Source organism: Misgurnus anguillicaudatus, chromosome 11 (genome assembly GCF_027580225.2).
Source record: "Misgurnus anguillicaudatus chromosome 11, ASM2758022v2, whole genome shotgun sequence".
NCBI lineage: Eukaryota > Metazoa > Chordata > Actinopteri > Cypriniformes > Cobitidae > Misgurnus > Misgurnus anguillicaudatus.
In genome coordinates, this window is record NC_073347.2 from 21,031,488 (window position 1) to 21,055,596 (window position 24,109).

Here is a 24,109-nt window from a genome sequence, read left to right on the forward strand (position 1 = left end):
TATTTCAAGCTAAGTGCTCATAATGTTTTTGCATTGGTCTCTTAATGACTTCTTATTTGAAGTTTGTAATTCGGAAAAGACTGAAGATGGTGATGTCTGTGTGGGTGATTTGTCTGTATAATAAATCCATCCATTTTCACTTGTCTGACCTATTCAGGCCAATTTCTGTTTTAGCTGCAAACATGATATGTTTTGCTTTATTTTTGTTCTGCTGATTATTTTCGCATTCATTTCTATTTTTTTCTTTCCAGTTATTAAACTTATGATGCAAAAGTTTAGCACTTATATTTTCATAAGGCGCACATTTACAATCATGAGCTTGGAGAAAAAAGTGCTTTGGCATCTTTAAACTGTTCTGCAAATTGACCCAGATTAAATCAAATTTAAAATCTGCAGCCAATCAGAAATTTGGCACACTCGGATGCAACAAAAATAGGATATCAATCTCGGTATTTGCATCATAAAGGAGACAGTGTGGAATTTGAAGGGAGAAAAATCCTGTGTTAAATCTAAACTGATCTGGCTGGACATCGGAGAATAAACCCTGAGTGAATGTCTGGAATTTAGGATGAGGGAGGAAATAACTTTTGGTACAGTAAGTTTAGAGTCCTTATTTCTTGGCGTTTCGATTATATGATCTTCATTAAAATACCTTCAGGCCATCACTGATATTTGGGACTTTTCTAATCAGTGGTAAGCAAAATAACTACAGTGTGTCTACGGCAGGGATGGGCAACGGGCGGCCCGCGGGCCGCACACGGCCCGGGGTAAATTCTAATACGGCCCGCTGGACCATATTATACATAATCAAATACTTTTAAAATGATGATTTTGTATTAGGACGTAAATACTCCCAACCAGGAGGGGGCGCTAGGTCCCGCGGATCCTCACAGTAAGCATAGTCCCATGTTTGGGCTTATGTGAAGAAGAGGTCTACACGGAGTCCGGAAACTGAGGTCCGACACAAGACCCGATCAGGTTCGGGTCTAAAAGTTTCACGCATGTCTCGGACACGCGTGAACTCTCGCATGTGTGTGTCAATGTCCTTTTCAAACCTCTCCTCTGTTTGCAAGAGCGCTTGCGACATTGTGTGGCTGGCGATAGGTTAATTTTCGTTCAGACAGACATGTCAGATATTTTTAAATGTACATTTTAGCAGTTACCTTGGTGTCATCGTCATATAAACAAATGGAGCAGCTCGCCAAATTTGTTGCGAGGCCACCGGGGCTGCAGAATGCACACACGTCAGTTTACATTCGGGTCCAGTCGGGTTAAAACCAATGCCACTGGTTTGGGTGACGGCATTATCAAAGTTGCCCATCCCTGGTCTACAGTGTATTTTACTCAAATTTAACCTATTGTTAATAGGATTAACAACGGAAAACATTATTATACTGTGCAATATATCAGCACAATTGTGCATGCTGCAGAATCCCAGCCCTGTTGTTATTCAGTACCACAACACTATTGCGTGTGCGTGATATTGCTTCATTAAACTTTTGTGTGGACTTTATTTTCACTTTACAAATTTAATTGCACGATTTCACCTTTTTTTTTATTTGCTTGACTTTTGTCTGAAGCTTGAAGAAAGTGGCTCTGTTATTTCTGAAGAGGTTGATAGACAGAGGCGTCACAAATCCTCTTAGCCTCGTCTGCAAGCGGCTTTTGGGTGGCAGCTTAAATAAACCATTATGGTGCTCCAGGTTTTAAAACTTTCTACAATGCCTTTCGGCCAGGCTAATGTAAATAAATGAATGGCCCTGATCAAGACCACAGAAAAAAGTGTGAGTGTGTGTGAAAGAGAGAAAGAATAAGAAGGGATCAGAGCTCAGGTCTTCAACACAATCATCCTGAGACTTACTAATTTTTCCATCAGTGAGAGGGATGGAGAAATGAAAATAGGAAGATAAAGAACAACCAAAACTGCAAGATACAAGAAACAGACATTTTTTTTATATAAAAGTGTCTGCTAGATGTAAAGGAACATACTCAGGCATCCATTTTGGCAATTCAAAAGCACTCCATGAGGGGGAAAATTACCGAGCCCCTAAGGTGACATTGGAGTAAAAAAATCTAAAGTTTAGTTTCATGTGCTCACGTGAAACTTTTGCGTGCTCACGTGAAACTTTTGCGTGTTCAAGTGAAACTTTCATGTGCAGAATTATTTAAAAAAGTTTAGTTTTTTGTGCGCATGTGAAACTATCGCGTGCACACATGAAGTTTTCGCTTTCATGTAAGCACGCGATAGTTTTACGTCCACGCATGATAGTTTCACGAGCGCACGTGAAACTAAACGTGAAAGTCGAATCATCTATGTGTGTGTGTGTGTGTGTGTGTGTGGTTGGGAGGGGGACCAGACCAGGTAGTAAACAAATGGTTAACTTTTATTTTCTTTCACAAGCAGCACACAGAAACAACTTTCTGATGAAGTAACCAAAATTGTCTTTCAAGTGATGAACGAAGACAAAACTGATGATGCATTTTTTACCTTTTTTAGGTTAAAATGAAAGGCAGTATAAACATTCGTTAAATGATTCCTCATAACATTTTAAAGCCACATCACACAAACATATAACAAAAACATTTTAATAACTAAACCTAAAAAAATAACAGATGTGATCATCTGGGAAACCCCGGTTAAAATTCAGAGATTTTATTTAATTTTACGATTTAGCGCATCAAAGCAGTCATGACCAAAAAAAACGACAAATGACATATAATTTGTGATTGTTACTGTAAATGATAAAAAACTAAGCTTTACATACAATTCCTTAAATGTTCATTTATTACAAGAAAAACACTGAAATGAATGATTGTTTTAGACATACAGTTTATTATTTTGCACAGAAATACCTGCTTGGTTACTTTGACTTTGATCATCTCTGTATTCACTTTAGATACAGAAACACCTGATGATTTTTATATCATTTGTTTCAGGAATCTCTTTTCTATCATTTGAAAGTGAACACTGACCATAATATTACATCACAAGAGAGACAGTCGTGTCAGGCATAAATATAGGTTCGGTGCAGATGTATGAAACAGCTTACCTGTTTTGTGGTTTTGTAGTTTCACTTTTGACAAGATAATCCCCCTGTTTAAATACATTTTTAACTTAGACCTGTTAAAAAAATCACTTTATTGACGCAGAGAGCACCTAGCGCATTCGGCTAAATTGCATGCGCCAGCACCATGGCCAGCACGCAACAGCGTAACACTGATACAACTAAAAACAATCAAAAATCTACTAAATAAAATTAGATCAGAAATTATGTTTATAATTAATAAATAATTTAAATAAAATAAGGTCAGATGTAACAAGGTGCAGAACAAATATGTGCAAAATGCCTGAAGTGCACGGAAACAAAACACAAGCCAAATAGTTGAATCAGACAACCCAGAGTGATTTATAAATTAAATAAAATAAAGAAATTATTAAAAGAACGAAAGTATCGCCAGAATTGCCAGCTTTGTCTTTTTAAATGCAGAGGTTTATTAACCTGTAAACCTATTCCCATATGGACGTGCCCTGTTGGGGGGTTGCTATATTTATTAACGCATTTTAAAAAATATTTATTGAAAGCTACTTCACACATAGCATTATCATAATAGTCTGTATATTAATATATTGGGAGAAAGCTGTTATATGTGAAATCAGATAATGTGCACCCATATAAAATTGAATGATCTCATTTCATAACACATCTGGGTGATTCTTGCAAAATTAGACTATGAGGTGTCATGAAACATTTTGATTAAAAAAGTAAATGCAAAGTAAGAGTATCAAAATAAGAAGCATGCATTTACAAACATCTCTTCGTGTACTATTTTGTACATAATTATAAATGACATCATACCAAACCAAATTGTTTCCACATTTAAGGAAAAATATTCATTACCGCAATGTGTCCATGACTTTATTTTGGTTCTTTGACATGGAAATATTTATAATTAAAAAATCGAAAAAATAAAACGCTTCAGTGCATGTTATACTATAAACGTTTACAGTAAAGAAACATCTGGTATTTGGTGATCATTGGTAAAATAATAAGGAATAAACATGTGTCTAAGAAAAAATTCTCATCCTCCACAGTACAACAAACTATTGTTTAAGCCCTCAGGGAACTAACATTTAAAACAAAAAAAACAAAAAATGTTGGAAGGGACATAATTGACTGTGACACTCAAGATGGCTACCAGGTAAACAGTTCTTATTTTTTCTCTTCAGATAAAAGATTTTGTTTGTCATATACTGCATATATTTAATGTAATATCATGTAGCGGTAATGATAATTTTTTATAATGATAATCTAAAAAATGTAAATAATTCCATAGGAAATATTTATTAAATCCTCTAAAAATAATGATTATAGTAAGTTCAGACCTTAATCTTATATGTGCAAAAAATTGGCTTCAATGGCTTTTTAAAAAAAATGTGATGCTGGACACCTTTTAAGTCTAGATTTCATGAGAATCACCCATCTGCGACGATTTGACTGTTAGTCGAATCAGGCTTCTCCTATCAATGCATCGAATATTCGACTATTCAAGGACACCCCTAAAACCTAGCAATCCTATACTGTACATTTTTTGTAATTTACTGTTTTTAACATAAAATCATCAAACATAAAGTAAATATAGCCTTGATATTTTTAATATTGACTTAGCAAGACCATGTTAAAGATAAAGATAATTATTATGAGACTGGACTTCACACAGAACTGAATTGTCAATCCAAAGATATATTTGAGGTTGTATTTAGCACTGCAATAATAGACACAAATATGAAGATAATTTTCAGCTGAAAAATAAAATGTCAGTGATGTGTCGCATATGCTTTTTCAAACAGCCACATACTATATAAGAGTCTATGGCCATGCACCCTTAACAGGTACCCAAGTGATGTGCCCTTCAGAGGTAGATGGGCACAGTGATGCTCACTTTCAAATGGAATTTGCCCACAGTATAACCGACTAAAAGACAAATGGGAGACGACAGAAGCAAGAAAAGCGAGTAAACCAAGAATAGACCCCCATCTTTTCCCTTCCTTTTTCTCCAGGAAGCCAATTCCTGCTTTGCCCAATTCTTCATCTATTCAATTTCCATGTATGTAATTGGCTGCATGTAGAGATTGTGATCTTGGTAATCTAGACAGAAGAGGGAATGCAGGGTGGCCAGAGCCGCTGTTTCTCATAAGAGGGCCAGACAGAGCGCTGCTTCATTAGGGGGTGGGGACGGACACGCACCAGCCAGTGTCCTCCCCTGACAGAAGCCACAGGCCGGCATGCAGAGAGATTATGCATTATGGAAATCAGCACAGCCCAGCGTTTGAGACAGTAAAGATTTAACACTGATCTCCATGTGACTGCACATTGTAATCTGTTTTTTATTAGTTGGGGAATTTAGGTACAATTGTTTTGATATTGCCGTGCTATGCAGACAACTGTTGTCATATTGCTTATTTTACATAAAGCACATGACAACAATACTAACATCCAACTGCAATACAAACAACGATGAAACGCTTTTTCATAGTAGCATGTACAAATAATATGTTGATTTAAAAGCTGAAAATATAAAAGCTAAATACACACGAGTCTTTGTGAGCAGCCTCTCTATGTAAGATTAGTTCAAATGTGACACCTGCTCATTAAAATTTAATAAAATCTTTAAAGAGGCTTAAGTTGGTTTTGCCATAATGTGACTGTAACACTGGCTAATATTTCACCTGCATAATTTTGTGAAATGAAGAATGATACTAGAACAAAGAACGTTATTAAATTACAGTGCATGGCAGACTATGACTTTTTTGCACACATAACGCTTTGAAGGACAAAGACAGAATTTCAAAAAGACAGAATTACGAACAGAAGCATGATGACAATCAGACTATTAACAAAGAAAATGTACAAAATAACTGAGAAATAGCATGTAATAGTATTATCCAAACAATAAAGGGTTACAAACAGGAATATAACACAACTAATGACTTGTACACACTGCCAACCCAATTTCTTCAAAGTGCCTCTCGTCAATATGGAAAACAAACAAACTCCAAAAAAGAACGGACGCATTGATGTTTTCTCCCAATCTCCATAAAGGTAAACATGTATGCCTGCCTCTCGTGAGCAACTGAATGAAATATATATGTTGTTTAATAAACCACATCTCAAAGTGTGGAGGGATTCTTTTAACTTTTCGTTAATGTGTTCACATCAAAAAAAGACATTCAAGAATTGACTTGATAAAGTTTTACAGCAAAAAAATATATTTAGTCAGAGACACATAAACACAATATAAAAATGCATGTTGAAGTATAGTATAAGTTTACTGTTTCTGTAAACACTCAACTCAGAAAAAGCCCTGGCACTGGGTACACACGGCCATAAGGGAGATGTTGTAGGAATGTCATGTGCTATGCCATGAGCTCTCCATATCATATTCTTAATATTGCTGTACAGTACATGAGTGATGATGAGCCTGAGGTCATGCTCATAAAGGGGCATGATTTTTATAGAAGATGGCACCAAACCATTTCCAGATGGCTCATCAGTACGGACTGAAGGTTCAGAGTCTGCCCTAAAACAAACACGGATATAAAAGCGGCTCGGCCCGTGTGCAATATGACCGGCACCGCCTGGGAGCGGTGCAATGAGAATCTCCCCAGTTCTTAGTTGCCTGCCAGGATATTGCCACACAAAGCAGCTGCCATTTGTGAATGTGAGAATGGCTCGCTTTCCTTGCAGAGGCCCGTAAACAGATTTCATACTGGGGTCTTGTTCCAGCACAGAAACAAAGTTCATTTGAGATTTTAAAAAGGCCAAAAACACCAAGGTATTTTGACATGCTAGTATTCTTTCGGACTAAACTGTTAACTCTTTCTACGCCATTGGCGAGTAGTTTCATCAATTAAGAGAAAGCATTTCCGCGCCAATGACGAGTTTTTGTAGCGATCCATATTTTTGCTATTATCCACTAGATGGCGCTCTTACCAAACTTTTAAAAAGCTGAAGAATACACTGATGAAGAAACAGTAAAAACTCTGTGTACGTTTTGATCATCGCTCTGAATCAGATCTCTAACAAAAGTTCTTTACAAAAATGCAATAATCTTAGCTTTTTGCTAAAAATATTTTTTTAAGAAACCTACCCATATTTGAGAGGTGATAAAAACTAATGAATATAGAATTAAACTTTTTTTTGAAAGCAGAGGGTCTGTTCTTTAATTTTATATGTTGTTTTCCTATATATCGATCTGGAAAAAAAAAAATATATATATATATATAGGAAGCTATTAAACTTTTAGGAAAATTTAGAAAAACTTTTAGGAAAATTCTAAAAAATGCTGGCACTGTAGGGAACTTTTTAAAAAACTCTACAAGAGAAAAAGCTAAGCTGAATGTTTCTAAACGCTAAAATTAAAACAACCTTTGAGCCTTTTAACATTTGTTCACAAACCTTAGGTGGAGCTCAACCTTAACTACTGATTCACATCATATTCTGAAAAAAGTGGTGTAGCATAATGTCTAGAAATTAAATAAACTATTAAATAAAAATTTACTACAACTATTTGTATCAATGATAAAGTTAAAGGAACAGTATGTAAGAAATGTATATCAATTCATCATAAAATGGCCCTGATATGTCACTAGACATTAAGAAATAATTTTCATTTCAAATACTTATATCACTGACAACAGTGGTCCGGCCAGGATATTGTCATTTAAAAAGTGGAGTTGCAGCCCTCAACTGATGTTTAAGTTGTCATTTTGTGTATTGGCCACCAGTTGTGTGATTGCAGTACCAGTTTTAGCCACAAGTTTTGTGATTGCAATACCAGTTTTGGCCACAATCCTACATACTGTTCCTTTAATGTATACATATATAAAAGAGCATCTATGGTCCGATTCATGATTTTAAATTTCCTTTGGTGTGTAAGTGTTTATTAGTACATGTTAACGATATGCAAAAGGTACAAACCCCAAAGTAAACAATGACGCAAATTATCGTTTCCAATGCAAATCTCTTTTCTTGAACTACAACAAGCACACAGATGGTAGGCAAAAGTTTACTTCCTGGGCCGATTGACATGGACAAGACCGACATTATCATAATCCCGCTTCAGACTCAGCGTGTAAGTTAACTCCTGTTCATTGCATTTGGACCGAATCTTTTAAACATGGTAAGGAAGCGTCACATTTCCAGCTGATGTCAGAGGTATTCAGGCCAATAAAAATGTACAGATTAGCTGGCCAATCAGGGACACAGCGCTTTCCAGATTGATGAGCTTTGTACTAAATCAGTGCGTTTCAGGAAGACCGGAATATCAGGAGCTACAAAAATGTATGGTATGTGGAAAATAATGTGTTTTTTAACCATAAACCACGTGGATACATTGTATTATACCAAATACAAAAAATAACATTGTTTTAGCAATGAAATAGGTGCCCTTTAAAGATTTTATAAAAGCATTTCTCACAGTTTTCTCTACCTTCATCATTCCTCCATTTCTTTCACCTTGCTGTGTTCCAGGGTTTAACCTGAGCTTGTTTAAAGCACCGCTCTCTCTAAGTCAGATGATAATTCATGTAGCTGCTTTATAGAGTCTTGCAAGTGATAAGAAGTCTGTATTCATTTGCCCAGGAAAAGACCATCATAACATCATTTCTCCCACGTGTTCTCTGCGTTGGCATGGAATATAGTTGTTCATTCAAATCTGATTCCCTGCTAATTGAAAATCACAGCCTCTTTTGCGTATTGATTGATTGCTTATATCCTTATATCGCAGCGTCATAAATACAGGTAATGTTTGATTCTGTTCTCTGTTCTTACAGCTCTTGACACACCAAATGAGGTAATAAAATACGAAGAGCGGTTTTGAAATAGCTTGTGATACAGCAGCCTTGTTAATTTGTTTGCATGTGCTGTAGTATTAGCTAAACTAATCTTAGTTTACACTCACCTAAAGGATTATTAGGAACACTTGTTCAATTTCTCATTAATGCAATTATCTAATCAACCAATCACATGGCAGCTGCTTCAATGCATTTAGGGGTGTGGTCCTGGTCAAGATAATCTCCTGAATTCCAAACTGTATGTCAGAATGGAAAAGAAAGGTGATTTAAGCAATCCAAACCATTTCTAGGGTTTACAAAAAATGGTGTGAAAAGGGAAAAACATCCAGTATGCGGCAGTCCTGTGGGGAAAATGCCTTGTTGATGCTAGAGGTCAGAGGAGAATGGGCCGACTGATTCAAGCTGATAGAAGAGCAAATTTGACTGAAATAACCACTCTTTACAACCGAGGTATGCAGCAAAGCATTTGTAAAGCCACAACACACACAACCTTGAGGCGGATGGGCTACAACTGCAGAAGACCCCTTCGGGTACCACTCATCTCCAATACAAATAGGAAAATGAGGCTACAATTTGCACAAGCTCACCAAAATTGTAATGGTGTGGGGGATGTTTTCTTGGCACACTTTAGGCCCCTTAGTGCCAATTGGGCATCTTTTAAATGCCACAGCCTACCTGAGCATTGTTTCTAACCATGTCCATCCCTTTATGACCACCATGTACCCATCCTTTAATGGCTACTTCCAGCCGGATAATGCACCATGTCACAAAGCTTGAATCATTTCAAATTGGTTTCTTGAACATGACAATGAGTTCACTGTACTAAAATGGCCCCCACAATCACCAGATCTCCACCCAATAGAGCATCTTTGGGATGTGGTGGAACGGGAGCTTCGTGCCCTGGATGTGCATCCCACAAATCTCCATCAACTGCAAGATGCTATCCTATCAATATGGGCCAACATTTCTAAAGAATGCTTTCAGCACCTTGTTGTATCAATGCCACGTAGAATTAAGGTAGTTCTAAGGTAGACTTGTTTGTCCTGTGGCAGCTACCGTAGCTTTTGTTGTTTCTATTCGCAATCTCACCATTAGATGCAACTAAAATTTACACACACCACCATCAATGTTACTTAACATACTTTGAATAATAATTCTGTAGATATATTATTTATTGTCAGTTCAGGTTAACTAATGTAGCTTACTAATACATAGTAGCTACCTTATTGCATAGTGTTACTTAAATATGTCAATGTCCTTTTAAGGAAGTCTGCCGCCATATTTGCAAAGCCTCAAGGTCTTGTTAAGAACAAGACAAACAAGACCAGTCGATTCTGGGCATACGCAAAGTCCCTCTCCCAAAGGATTCTGATTGACGATTGGCTCTTTTTACTGGGAGGCGGGACTAGAGCAGCCATTCTGACTGCTGCAATCTCCCCCATTCATATCAATACCAGTGACGCATCTTGTTAATATTAAATATCTTTAAATATATGTTTAGTTAGTGCAGATGTAAAATATATATGCCAGATAATATATATATATGGCCAGAAAATTTTCTTAAGTGACTGGCCATTGGCAAGTTTGGCAAAAAAAAGTTTTAGGCCCTGTCTTTACAGATGTGCATCGAGACTTGTTTTAGGAATGAAATCCCACAAAACTGCATTATAACAAAATTTAGTGTGTCAAACTATTCAATTCAGATAGTGTCAGAAAAAAAATTGTCAAAAATGGTCCCTAGGGGCTTTACCCTTTAAAGTATGTACATCTTTGAACCCAAAGAGTTCATATTAGTACCTCAGAGGAACTAAACTGTATATTGGTTCAAATTAAGACACATTAGTGTTTCAAAGATACATTTTAGCACTAAATGTACACATATTGTGTACATTTGATACATAGGACCCTTAAACAGTTTGGGATTAATTTGGCCACATTTTTGACAGACAGATCTGGAAAAAGTAAATTTAAAAGAAAATAGAATATACTGTAATAGTGTAACCACTAGCAGAAAGTGCAATAAAGTTTGATTAGATAAAGATCTTGAGACAAACATTACACTGCTTTGGCCTTTTCCGTTGTATTTAACAGCTTTGTAAAATAACACTATGCTCTTTTTCAAAGCAGGTGTCTTGTTTGCCCAAATTGGGCGGGTCAACAGAGGGTGCTTTAGCAATGTGACAAACCACTTTAAGACACGTTCCCTTCACTTTTACTTGTATTCCCTCACTTTCTTTTTCCTCTTCTCATCTCTCATGTTATTTCCGAGGAATCTCTTTCAACTAGAGAGGGCTTAGGACAACTGCAGAGTTTGACATAATTATGTCTTGGCTAGCTTTAATCACTTTGGGCCTTCTCTCCTTGACGCACATTATCTGACTCCAAACATGTCAGATCCATGCTTAAAATAGGCCAATTTACCCTGCGTAGTCTGCGCTAAAATCTAGCTCTGTGTCAAAGGCGCAGATGCGTAATTGCCCTCGTTTTTTTTAATGTCTTTTTGAACGCTGCCTGTCTACACAAAATGAAAAAGAAAGTTTGACTTTATAACTTTCCAGACTTTAAATAGGATTAAAATTGACCTCACAGAAGGTTAATAATGCCATCATGTTTGTCACAACAGTGAGAGTAGATTTGATGTCGAATGTTAAGCTTTCAAAGAGTTTCTGAGTTAATTACAGATAGTTGATGTAAAATAAGGTGATGTGTTATATCTTTATAGAGTGGGCTTTAATTAAAAAATATATTATTGACATCAAGGCAGAGTGAATAGTATGACATTGCGACATATTCCCAAAAAAAGATTGAAACTTGTTTAATTCTTTGCTCGTAACATTCGTACGTATAATCACACGCATCGCCGTAAACTGCCCTTTCACCATGACACTGCTTTCAGTTTAAAGAAGGCTATGGAGATACCCAGATCTGTGGGTTTTTAGCCACCCTCATTTTACAGGCACACCACATGCCCAGCCAGGACTCAAATGGGTCAGAGAACAAAGGCACATCAAAGCCACACAACCAGGTCATGCACACACACAGGCTAATGTGCTCCCAAGATGCAGCCATTCAACCTAAAACCAGGCCCTTTGATGATAGCAGCCTGATGGACCATTGTTAAAAAAGAAGCCATCAGCAAATATGAGCAAATCTACTCTCAAGATAATGCAGGCCTGATCTACACACACTGAGACCAGAACAAGGCACAGCAGGGTACAGACTCTGATAATGAAAAATACAGTACTCCTATCAATGAGCGTGTGTGGGTGTGCCAGCTTTTGCAAGCGTGTTTCATCTGCGCTCATAATAAACTCTAAAACAAAGACTTACAAGCGAGTCTCACTTGTATGAACGATAACGCCCATGTTTTCTTCCCTTTAGGAGATCTTTCTCCACCAGGTTCTTTGACTAGACAAGAAACAGACGCAAAGGAAATAACAAAGCAATGTAACTGGACAGACTAAAGGGGCCTTGTGGAAACATTTGGGTGATGCCATGGGTTTCAGTTTGAGAGGTTCACAAAGGTCTACATCGACTGCTTCTCGCATGGCCAGAGCCACCAGAGCCGGTGCTCCCAGTGGAACGTCTGATTCTCAACACTGGGCCGGCCGGAGAGCAGATCGCTCACTCTCCTGAGGCCCTGAAGCTAAACCTAAACCTGATGAATCTGTCATCCTGAGAGGAGAGCAAAGGCAGCTGACACCACTGAGGTTGTGGTCTCGTGTGAAAAGCTTTGGGACCTATTTGTCCTTCAGTGAGGAACAGAGAAGAAAGGACAGGAAAGGAGACGAAAGGAGGCGTTAAGGGGTGAAGCATGTGACTACTGGCACCAGACAGAATTAAAATAATTATATTAATAAATGTCTTTAAAAAACGTTTAATTGGTCAGACAGGGTGACACAGTGGCTCAGTGGGTAGCACTGTTCCCTCACAGCAAGAATGAGCCTTGTAGGTCAATTCGAGCTTCGGCTGGGTCCGGGAGGCCTTTCTCTGTGGAGTTTGCAGGTTCTCCATGTGTCAGCGTGGGTTTATTTATTTATTTATATATTTGGGACAGTGCACATTAATGAACAATCCAACATTACTGTACAGACCGTAAATAAGCCAGGTTATAGCATAAATGCTAGTTTGGTGGTACAAAATAAAACGTAGCGCTTTTCTAAGCAAATTTAAAAGAGAACGTCTCGGTTACGGATGTAACCCTCGTTCCCTGAAGGAGGGAACGGAGACGTCACGTCGTGACCGACGAATTGGGAGCTCGCTTAGAGAGACCAATCTGCTTCGAATACTACTAAAACGCCAATGAACTTGGCATTGAGATATTTGCATAATGCTGGCGCCGCCCCGCCAGGTGCGTATATAAGGCGCACGTGCAAATAGGGAAATCAGCTTCTGTTCGCTGAGAAAGCCGGAAGGTGACCGGCCTAAACAGCAGGTGGCAGCACCTGTGGCGACGGGACGTGACGTCTCCGTTCCCTCCTTCAGGGAACGAGGGTTACATCCGTAACCGAGACGTTCCCTTTCAGTCGGTCACTACGACGTCACGTCGTGACCGACGAATTGGGAAACCCTACTAAAACGCCACTAGGGGCTGACCTCTTCCAGTGTCTGCTTAAAGCCCTCCGGTTCCACTTAAGGATAGGAGAATTAGGTTTCAAGGCAGAAGGCCGGGCACTAGATGTTCCTTTAACCCCACAGTAGTGCCAGCGACTGGGAAGCGCCCTAACTGAGCGGTATAGGGACGCTGCGGAAGCCACCGCCCCGTTAAGGGCTAATGGTGGACGAAAGTCAACCGTAGTTGAGGTATAAATGACAGCCGTGGCTGTGTAAGCAAAGCAGTGCTCTGCTAAGGGAAACGTGGGCTGGTAGGATTAACCCCACGGAATAATACTCACAAAGGAACCCGTTGGGACACAATGTGGGGCCCTGGCCAAACACGTAGGTTCGTGAGAATACAACTAGTGAAAGGCTGACAGCCAATGCTCCGCAACAAAGGCTGTCAAGGCAGTGGAGAGAGCAAATCAAACCATTACGCATTTTTGCTCTGTTAGCCTTCCATACTGAAACTCAATTTGGAGCCTCAGTCGGAGGCTGCAAGCCGACTTGCGAGTCTGCTCTCCGTGTCCTCCCTGGTGAGGACAGAACACGAGAGGATACAGGCTCGATACGAACATTGTAGAATCTAATGAACGTATTAGGTGTCGCCCAACCAGCAGCTCTACAGATGTCTGTTAGCGAGGAACCACGAGCTAATGCCCAAGATGAGGCAACACTCCGAGTGGAGTGCGCTCTCAAATTAAAGGGGCAAGGAATGCCCTGCAAATTGTAAGCCAGGGCGATAGTATCAACTATCCAATGAGACATCCTCTGCTTAGTGACAGCTTTCCCTTTCTGCTGGCCACCATAACAAACAAAGAGCTGGTCTGAGGTCCTGAAGCTTTGCGTGCGGTCCACGTAGAATCGCAGTGCGCGTACGGGGCACAACAAAGCCTCGGTTGGGTTTGCCTGCTCCAAAGGCAATGCTTGCAAGCTCACCACTTGATCTCTGAAGGGAGTAGTGGGAACTTTGGGCACGTAGCCTGGTCTGGGTCTCAAGGTCACGCTCGAGACAGAAGGACCAAACTGAAGGCACGAATCGTCAACAGAGAATGCATGTAAATCCCCTATTCTCTTCACCGAGGCCAATGCTCGTAGGGTCAGAGCCTTCATGGATAGAAGCTTCAGACTCGCAGACTGCAAAGGCTCGAACGGAGGACTCTGTAGCGCTTTCAGCACCATGGACAGGTCCCAGGGAGGAATAGAAGGAGGGCGCGAGGGGTTTAGCCTGCGAGCGCCTCTCAGGAATCTAACAACCAAATCATGCTGGCCCACTGATCTGCCGTTAATAAGTGAGTGATGCGCAGATATAGCGGCGATATCAACTTTAAGAGTGGACGGTGACAGCCTACCATCTAACCTATGTTGAAGATATAAAAGCACAATGTTAATAGGGCATTCTCTGGGGTCCTCGCGTTGCGAAGAGCACCAGGTGACGAAAAGGTTCCATTTTAACGCGTAAGCCCGTCTCGTAGACGGAGCTCGTGCCGCGTCAATAGTGTTAGATACCGCTTGGGGTAAATCACTTAAACCTTGCGCGCGCTCAACGACCAAACGTGGAGATTCCACAGGTCGGGGCGCGGGTGCCATAATGTGCCCCCTCCCTGAGAAAGAAGGTCCTTCCTCAGGGGAATCCGCCAGGGAGGGGCTGTCGCGAGGAGCATTAACTCCGGAAACCAATTCCTGGTCGTCCAATATGGGGCGATCATTAAAAGGCTCTCCTCGTCCTGCCTGACTTTGCACAGAATCTGTGCTATTAAACTCACTGGGGGGAACGCATATTTGCGCAGGCCCCGCGGCCAGCTGTGTGCCAACGCATCCACGCCGAGGCTGCCCTCGGTTAGTGAATAAAACAGGCGACAATGGGTATTGTTCGGTGACGCAAATAGGTCTATCTGCGCTCGACCGAATTTCCTCCAAATCAGCTGGACCGTCTGGGGGTGGAGTCGCCATTCGCCGGGGCGCGCTGCTCGGGAAAGCGCGTCTGCCGCTGTATTGAGCGAGCCCGGTATGTAAATGGCACGAAGGGACCTCAGATGCTTCTGACTCCAAAGGAGGAGATGACGAGCGAGATGCGACAGGTGACGAGAGCGCAAACCGCCTTGACGGTTGATATACGCTACGGTCGCAGTGTTGTCTGAGCGTACTAGTACATCCTTCCCTCGCAGCTCCTGAGCGAAGCGTACGAGTCCCAGATATACCGCCCATAACTCGCGGCAATTGATATGCCAATGCAACTGGGGTGCTGTCCACACCCCCGAAGCCGTGAGCTCGTCGTACGTGGCTCCCCAGCCCGTGTCGGAGGCATCTGTATGCACAACAGCATGCCGGGAGACCTGTCTCATGGACACGCCGGCCCTGAGAAACGCGGGGTCTGACCACGGGGGGAATGTTAGGCGACACGCAGGTGTAATGGTTACACGATGGATGCCAGCGCGCCACGCTCTCCTCGGGACTCGATCGTGAAGCCAACGCTGAAGCGGTCTCATATGGAGCAGCCCGAGCGGTGTCACGGCCGCTGCTGCTGCCATACGCCCCAGGAGTCTCTGAAATTGTTTCAGAGGGACCGCATTCTTCCCTCGGAATGAACCGAGGCAAGTCAGAATTGATTGGACGCGCTCTTCTGTTAAACGCGCCGATAAATCGATCGAGTCCAGTTCCATACCGAGAAAAGAGATCCTCTGCGTGGGGCAGAGTTTGCTCTTTTCCCAGTTGACCCGAAGACCCAAACGGGCGAGATGTTGAAGTGTTAGATCTCTGTGTTCGCACAGCGTCCGCCGAGAATGCGCTATTATAAGCCAATCGTCGAGGTAAGCCAGAATGCGAACACCGCTCTCTCTGAGGGGCTTTAACGCCGCCTCTACCACTTTCGTGAACACACGGGGAGAGAGAGACAGCCCGAACGGTAGTACTTTGTATTGATATGCCCGCCCCTCGAACGCAAACCGGAGAAACGGTCGGTGACGAGGGAGAATGGACACATGAAAGTACGCGTCTTTCAGGTCTATCGCTGCAAACCAATCTTGGGGGCGTATTGCACTGAAAATTTGTTTCGGTGTAATCATCCTGAAAGACCTCTTCTGAAGAGATTTGTTCAGGACACGCAAATCCAAAATCGGTCGTAACCCGCCGCCTTTCTTGGGTACTATGAAATACGGGCTGTAGAAACCCGATCTCATCTCGGTAAGAGGGATCGGCTCGATCGCGTCCTTCGCCAGCAGGACTTCGACCTCTGCACGCAGTACATGTGCAACGGACGCTTTCACCGTGGTGAAACGTATGCCCGCAAATTTGGGAGTGTGCCGATTGAATTGAATTTCGTAACCGAGGCGGATCGTGCGTAAAACCCAACGAGACGGACTGGGAAGCTGAAGCCAAGCCCCCAGGGACCGTACGAGAGGAATTAACGGCACTACCGGTGTACCCGCGGCGGGGCAGCGAGGCGGGACAGGCGGGACTGCCGGTGCGTCTGCCGTGACAGCATAAGCATCTACAGTATGTGTGTGTGTGACACTGACCTGAGCCCGCTGAGGTAAACGGTCGTCCGGTCTCCTCAGCTGAGGACGCAGACTCCGAAGGGGTTGCTGGTGGTCCGGTCTCCGAAGGGGAGAGCTCGAACTCCTCAGAACACCCACTGGCGACAGAGGAGAGGGAGGAAGAGCATCTGACTGCCCGCTCACATCTCTCTCGATCCTCTGGAGACCTGGAGAAGGAATAGGAATGCACTCTTTTTGTGGTTTTGTGGGTGCCGGCTGAGAAGCCGGCGGAACAGAAACAAAACGAAACAAAAGATTTTCCACCCGGCCCTCTACCGGTGGAAGGAGCGGTGCCGTCACCGTCTCCCGTAGAGTGATCCCATCCAACTCCAGGTCGCCCGTCTCAGGGCCGCTTCGATTTCCGTTTGCCACGGGAAGCGGGTGGTGCGGGCGGGGCGGGCTGCCGACGGCTGTTCCCTCTCCGTGGTCTAGAAGACGTTCTAGCGGGGGGGGCGGAGACAGCCGCCGGAGGGCGCCCTCGGCGAGGAGCAGACGGGGCCGCCGGCGCTGGGGGGCGAGATGCAGGTCGCTTGCGCCGGGGCATGATCTGAGCGATCGCTTCCGTCTGCTTCTGGGCGGCGGAGAACTGCTGGGCAAACGACTCCACCGACTCGCCGAACAGGCCTGCCTGGGATACGGGCGCATCCAAGAACTTGTTCTTTTCTGCATCCGTCATGTCGGCCAGACAGAGCCACAGATGGCGTTCCTGGACCACCATCGTGGACATCGCACGACCGATCGCCTGTGCCGTGACCTTCGTAGCACGGAGGGCCAGATCCGTAGCGGCCCGGAGCTCCGAAAGCACAGGCGAGTCGTGTCCTCCCTCGTGCAGATCTCTCAAGGCCTTGGCCTGGTGGACCTGCAGCAACGCCATAGCGTGCAGGGCTGAAGCCGCCTCTCCACATGCATGATAGGCAGCCCCCGTTAAACCGGAAGACTGTCTGCAAGCACGGGAGGGGAGGGCTGGGCGATCCTTCCAGGTGGAAGCGGTGGCCGGACACAATTGCATCACAACCGCACGCTCCACGGGGGGGATTCCCGTATAGCCCTTAGCGGCTCCATCGGTGAGGGAGGTGAGGGGGGAGGGCTGAAACGGCCGTAAACGGGTAGAATACGGCGACCTCCAGGTCCTGGTCAGCTCCTCGTGCACCTCGGGGAAGAAAGGTACCGGCGGAGAGGGTTGTGAAACCCGGGCAGCTCCAAAGAACCAATCATCCAGGCGGGACGGTTCGGGCTGTGGGGGGTGAACCCACTCCAACCCGACGGTCTCCGCCGCTCGAGAGAGCACGGCCACCATCTCTGGATCGAAATCCGGCGTCACGACCCGTCCGGAAGGGGGGAGGACATCCAGATCCTCAGAGGTAGAGGGCCCACCCTCGGATGCTGCGGTCTCCGTGGACCCGGAGGGAGGCACGACAGATCCAACAGACATCGTAGAACACGACTCTGAAGTTTCCATCGGCGCATCAACCGGCTGTGGATGAGGAGGCTGAGAAGCAGAGGACGAATCCCCTGCCCGGTTCAGCACAGTGATGCGGAGATCATCTTTCGAGAGCTTCACAGCCGCACCGTGGCGGCGATCAGCGCTCGTCGGACGTGGGTTGCGTTTTCCCCGGAGGAAAGACAACCGTCTCCGCAAATCCACAAGGGACATGTTCTCGCAGTGAGAACACTTACCCCCAGCGAACGCTGCCTCCGCGTGCTCGATGCCCAAGCACGAAAGACAACGCTCGTGACCGTCCTTCGGACCCATATACTTCCCGCATCCAAGATCGCACGGACGAAAAGCCATCCTGAAAAGGACGCTAATGTCCGGATATACGAGAGAGTGGCTGCCTTTAACAAGGCACAAAGCTCTCTCGTATCACTCTTTTAGGGAAATTCACTCAGATGCTCAGTTGATGATGCGCACAGGGAAGGCAACGCACACACTAAACTCAAAACAAACAAAAAAGATGCAGAGCCTGTGGAATACTGCGAAGCGTCCGCTGTGGTACTGCCAGTCCAACCAACTTCCGCAATCGATCCCAACAGAGTGAAGTAGCTTCTCAGTAGCAGATACTGCCGGCTTTCGAAGCGATAAAAAGCTGATTTCCCTATTTGCACGTGCGCCTTATATACGCACCTGGCGGGGCGGCGCCAGCATTATGCAAATATCTCAATGCCAAGTTCATTGGCGTTTTAGTAGTATTCGAAGCAGATTGGTCTCTCTAAGCGAGCTCCCAATTCGTCGGTCACGACGTGACGTCGTAGTGACCGACTGAAAGGGAACTATATTTTATGGTGTAACAGCACTCCTGGGAGTACCCCGACTCGGCGCAGTAACACCCTCCCTCTCCCATTATGAGAGTGAGAAGGGGAGCGGACTTTTCAGGCGAGTCGAAGTACTCCCAAAAGTGCTACTACACCACAAAATATAGTTCCTCCCTTAAATCCGCCCAGAAAAGCGCTACGTTTTATTTTGTACTACCAAACTTGCTCGTATAACTACTCGTCTTAAATAGGAAAAACGTTGATGTGTTTGGTCACTTCTAACTTTATCTCTGATTGGTCCCATTGAATGAATGGGGCCAAGCCAAATGCTATCGAAGCGCCGCAGCGCGCTCCAGCGCTTACGTGCACGCACACAGATGATAGAGGGATCTATCAACAATTCTTAGTTAAGGTAATAACATATTTTAATATTGAAAATGAGTAGACTATTCCTTTAAGAGCACGAGGTACACAAAACATAAACACAGGCCATGTGAGTCTCCACACAAAACAAGGCAACAATAAGGGCTGCCATAATCCTGTCACATGCAAAACACATACAAGGCTGACAGGCTCATGACTGTATTTAAATTAAAATATAAACATATTCCTAAAAATGTGGAATAAAATATAATCATCTTGTTTAGTGTAATATGATTTTTTACATACATTTTTACATCATTTGTCAAAGATTATTTAGAAAACAAAGCTGTTTTCAGAATATGTCAGGACAAATATCACTAAAACGCATTTAAACTTACATTTAGAAATAATTAATAAAATTATATTTTTTATGATTACGCTTACATGCCACGAAGGTGGGTAAAATATTAAATATTTCTCATTCTTTGGCACAATTAGCTGTTACAACATTTGACATTTTCAGGTCCATTCAGTCTTAACTTTCATAAAAATGGTTCAAATTAACATAAATACACTGTGCATTCAAATAAACCTGATGCATGTTTTTAAAACAAGTTTAAAAAAGTATCATCTTGCTAAACCGTTTTTGTCACTGACTCAGATGCCCTTGAATTGCCCTTCCCCAATTTGTGTATAGAATGACTTGTGTGTAGATGAACCAGTTCTCACCATGAATACATCCACAGATGTGGGAATGCCGTTAATGAATAAATAAATTAATTAGTCGGACAACTAGATAGCACTTCCTCAAACTTGGAGATGGAGCTAGTTATGTCTAATCTAGTCACTTATTCACACACTGAACTTTTATCTGGTGAAAAGAAAAAAACGATGTACCTACTTTTGAATAATACAATGAGGGCCACTACACTCTCAGAAAAAAAGGTACAAAAGTTGTCACTGGGATGGTACCTTTTAAAAAATCCTTTAAAATGTACCTTTTTGGTACAGATGTGTACCTTTGAGGAACCAGTATGTGCCTCTTTAATACCAACACTTTAAAAAATAGTTGTAGTTATGCAGCTGTTTGCCAGTAACTTAATATAGATTTCAAATTATGTTATTAACTGGCAACAGTTTGTTTAAAGTTATTTTTTACAGTGAATGTGTACCTTTGGGGTACCAATATGCAAGTACTAGGTACAAAAATGTACTTTTTGAAAAGGTATCGCCTCAGTTACAACTTTTGCAATTTCTTGTACCCTTTTTTCTGAAAATGTGTTGAAAAGGCTTCTACTGTATGCTGCATATTTTTTATCAATGATTATATTAAGTGCAAAATTGTTTAAAATTTAACATCAATTTACTAATTGGCATATCTTATTCATATAAAAATCCATGTTTTTCCAGCATGATTTGAAAATGATCCAAAAAGCAGCATACTTTCTGTCAAATCTATTACAATAGCCAACATATCACACATTTGCTGGTTACTTTTGATTCTTTTTAATGGTATCTTAGGCCTACTCAAAATTAACAAAAATCCTAGGCTTTAGGACCCCAGTGTATTTTTTAAAACTCCATCTAAATAATAGCATTTACGTCGAAAATGCATTTACACCTACAGTACAGGAAGTCTGTATGTCTTTTACATTCAGTGTTTGTCCCATGAAGCAGTTGGAGAAAACACAACAAATTTACCATAATACCAAACCTGTCATTATCATAACGGGCATGTGCAGAAATGTTTAACTGCCTGACACACGAGCCTCTATGTGATCAGCCCTGAATGAATTTGGACACTGTAAGTGGTAACACATAGTAACCCACAGTCTGTTTAGGCAAGCAAACATGTAGGCCTGCAGCACAGTTATTACAGAGCCTGATGCATTCTGACTCTTTGCGTAATTGTCTCTCGCATCCAAATACAGATTTCCAGCCCTCGTGATTCGTCATATTTATTTATTCTTATTTCCTCCAGCTAGTACATCTTTTATTAGTCCTGCTCGCTGTGTCAGGATTTAATTTCTGCTGGAAAAACAACAGAGGCAGTTGATTATCGTTATTAAAAACGTGATAATACGTCAGCAATAAAATCTACGCCGCATTAAAGTGACAGATAAAAGCGCTCATTTACAAGTGTTAAGACATCACGTCGCATTGCCCGGCAACAGAAAATGAAAATCAACGTTTCCAGCTGTTTGTGCGATACAGACGGAAGCTCGAGGGGAGGTGAGGCAAACTTGTGTGTGCGTGTGTGTGTGTGGTAACTGTCAGCAGAGGAGGGGCGCAAAGTCATAGGGATTGCGGTCCCCCCTTCATTTGGTACAAAAAGATGAAGCAGACCCCTCCTCCATTTACCTAGAGAAATGAAGCAGTTTTATCTCCTCATCTCTAAGGCACCATGTGCAAGATATGACCAACGACAGGGGAAATTATGGAGCAGATTACCAATGCCATTGTTATATTACATAAACTCTCATTTCCTCCTCATCCAGGGTAACAACAGTTAAGCTTACAAACCTGACAAATTTCACATATATGAACATTTCTTTAAGAGGACCGGCGCACTTGCGTGATGTAATAAATAATATATAATATATGTGTAACATTGTATTAATCCTGTAGTAATAATGACATCAAGTAGGATTGATGTGGAGATAATGGATGTAACGGTTGCGGTACGAATATAATAATGGACCAGAAAATGACGTGGTAATAATGTAACAGTAGTAATGATATAACAATAATGCACCTGTGGCACTACTGACACAATCATAATGGGTGTAAAAGTGCTAGCAATGATGTAGTATTAATAATGTAACAATGGTAGTGATGATGTAATAAAAGCCAGGTTGACAATAGCCATGTTGTTTTATACTATACACTGAATCAGCAGAGAAAATTGAGCCGTGCTATTAATGCATGACTGCACTTTTAGTGTGCTCTCATAGACTATTAAAGTACTGATTCGGACCACAAAGTCTCATGTTATACTTGATCTAATGTAATTATTGTTCTGATACCACTGCTGTTAAAAACTAGATTTTATATTAGTTTTATTTCCTTGTGCTGTACTGAATTCAATTCAATTACCATAAACCCCTGTGACAATAAATAATAAATGCTTGTAATTGCGCAACTCAAGTCCTATTTAATCATGGCTATAACAACTGTAGTATAAATACAGTAAAACTGGTACCTGAGTGGTAGTTAGTACAGTATATGAACTGATCGCATCGATTATATGGGATAAAGCGGTGTGGCAACAGTAGCAGTTTTTGGATCAAGAGAAGATGATAATTGTTCTACAGCCATGATGTGCTAAACAACACCTACTAATTCATATAAATGTCATTTACTCTTCTGTGATTTCAACATAGTGAAATAATGACAGCAGACAGCTATGAATCATTTAGATGCCCATCTCCGGAAATCAAAGAGCAACAATGGAAGCAGAAGAATAAAAGATGAAATTAGCCATAATGGCATAATGGCAAATCGCTCTAAAGCTGACATTATGACTCATTTTCTAACCAGTCTCATTGAATTGATTTTTATTAAGCAAGAAACTTGATCCTTTCAGTAAGCTTTTTAACCTAAGCATTCTGCATGATGCCCCCAGATATGTGCCCGCTGTCTGATTTCAAAGAGAACAAAGTTAATCAAAACCATGGGCTCGCCAATCAGTACTCACAAAGATTCAGACACAGAGGAAGAGAGAGAGAGAAAAAAATGAAATAAGAAAGAGAGACAAAATGACAGGCACCCGAGGAAGCTGGTCAGTGGATGTATGTTATGGTTTCATAAATAAACATTTATAATGAGTAACACATATATTCAAATATCTCATGTCATTTAAAATCAATCCTTTTGTGGGATGTGGTGTCCTCTCTGACCTGAATGAATGCTGATCCTCTTCTTCTTCCAAATCATTTTCACTGTTGAGCCACAGATCTGTTGAAGAACAAATAGGAAGTACACATAAATTTGCTTTTTATGTATCTGTTGTAATGAACTTTTATCAGAAAATACGAAACATCACCACATTACATATCTGGGATTTAAAACCAATTTAATCCCAAAAATAATTTTGAGGATGAAATAATGAACAAAGAAATGTTATGAATAAAAATTTAGTGCTGAGCAAAGATTAATCGCGATTAATCAGATACAAAATAAAAGTGTGTGCTGTGTGTAATTATTATGTATATATAACCACACACACATAAATAAATATATCTATTTCAGAAGTTTTTTTAATCATTTTATATATATATATATATTTGTGTGATTATCACATATTGGTTAGTCAACTGCTTTTTCCTATTTTCCAACCATTGTCACTTCAGTTTAGAGTTAGATTTGGTGTTTGCATTAGAATGTCACTTTATATATTGGTTTATATTATTTTTCTGATTTATTTTTATGTCGCCTGGCGTTTGGGTTAGAGTTGGGTTTGGGTAAAGATGTCATTTTATGTAAATCTAACCCTAAACCGAAGCTA

General features: G+C 41.8%; 1 long non-coding RNA gene across 9 annotated transcripts in view; it reads right to left on the reverse strand.

Moving 5' to 3' along the window:
• The window catches only part of LOC129416802 (uncharacterized), a 342,254-nt gene that overhangs the window by 189,045 nt on the left and 129,100 nt on the right, over positions 1-24,109 (reverse strand). For all 9 annotated transcript variants that reach the window (XR_012372153.1, XR_008635554.2, XR_008635548.2 and 6 more), the window contains one exon: positions 23,502-23,559. This is a non-coding gene — a long non-coding RNA (uncharacterized lncRNA). The remainder of the gene's footprint in view (positions 1-23,501; positions 23,560-24,109) is intronic.